Source organism: Lagenorhynchus albirostris, chromosome 5 (assembly GCF_949774975.1).
Source record: "Lagenorhynchus albirostris chromosome 5, mLagAlb1.1, whole genome shotgun sequence".
NCBI classification, from domain to species: Eukaryota; Metazoa; Chordata; class Mammalia; order Artiodactyla; family Delphinidae; genus Lagenorhynchus; species Lagenorhynchus albirostris.
Window position 1 is genome coordinate 17,054,448 of NC_083099.1, and position 1,552 is coordinate 17,055,999.

The window sequence follows — 1,552 nt, forward strand, 5'->3', positions numbered from 1 at the left end:
ATTATTGATTCAGAGTAATGGGTACATGAAAGTCATTCCTATATTCTGCTTGCTTTTTTCGCATGTTCAATTTTCTATAATAAAAAGTTTACAAAAATCCTTTGGGTCATTTCTGGTTCATTTATTTAAAAAGAAAACTCTCTGCCCAGTATAACAAGGGCATCTCAAACCACAGCTCTTGGGCCTGAACAATTTCAGATACGGACCTCAGATTGTGTTCTGCAGTGAATTCTGTTCCTTCTGGGGAGGTTTTCCTCCTTCCCCTCTATCCTTCCACTCTTTTCCTTTACCCCTCAAAGTCTGTCTCTCAACCTGTTGACCGTCACACCCCTGCAGTTGGCATCCCCTCTTCCACCTTGTCATTTTCATCTGCCTCCATGGTTTTCCTATCAAATTGTTTTGTTTTCTGCCTCACACCAAAACCCCCTCAGACATGAAATGCTTGGCCACAGCACAATCCTAGTCTACTGAGTTTCTGTTCTGGGGGGCTGGGGTACCAGCAGAGCCAAAAAGGCAGCTTCCCTTGCTTCTTTTGTGAGCAGATTCTTGATTTCCTGGCTCTGGCCTGAAGTCTCATCCTGTGTGCTCTGCGTCTTCTAGCTTCATATCACAATCCTGAGTGGGGGGATTTCAGGTATTTGCAGATTGAGAGGAGACGACCTTTCTGTTCCTTTCTCTGAGGCGCAGTGGAAACCACCGTACCTCCTTGTCTCTGTGAAATGGAAAGTCTAGATGCAGCTTTCAGAGTTTCTGTTGGGGGAATTTCTGGGATGCCTATTTATTTTCCTGAGTTTTTACACTCTTTTTAAATATATGAGTTGCTCTGAAAGTCCCTAAAGCATTTATCTTCATCATTGTAATGAATCCTTGATATTTGGAGAATTTCAGCGTTTTCAGATAACTTAGATATATGTAATCTCACTTGTACAAGCATTTATTGTTTTTCTTTTTGTAACGTGCAGGGCACCTGCTTTTGCACTTTCTGTTGCTATAGTGGGAAGGGCCACTGTCAGCCACTTGGGTACAAGCTCCATCCCACTGCCTGCATCTTGTTTTCTTCTTAACTTTCTAGACCCCCACCCTTAGCATGGCCATTAGATATTGCATCACCACTTCCCTTTCCCCTACTGCTCTGTGACCTACCACGTGAAAAGTGTTGGGCCGTGTGAACAGCTAGCATCTCAGCGCTAGCAGCTGCATTCATCTCGCCCTATAGCAGGGCCTGGATTGGGGAACTGAGGGGGAGGGGCCGGAGCTGGGAGAGGGGGAAGAAACCGATAATTGTTCACTTTCTCTTATCTCTTTGCACTTCCAATTTTAGAGCGACAGAGGCAAATCTCTCACTCAGCTGGTGTTTCAAGGACACTAGGAGAACTAAGCTTAGGACCTGTCAGTCCCATTTGCATCCACAGGACTGAGACCAAACTGGGCAAGGGAGGAAACAGAGGAGGCACCAGGGCATAGCAAAGCAGTCCTAGGAGGATGAGAGGAGAGGGAGGGAGCCGTGAGAGAAGAGACAGCAGAGGGGGAGGAGGAAGACCGTGAGGAGGGG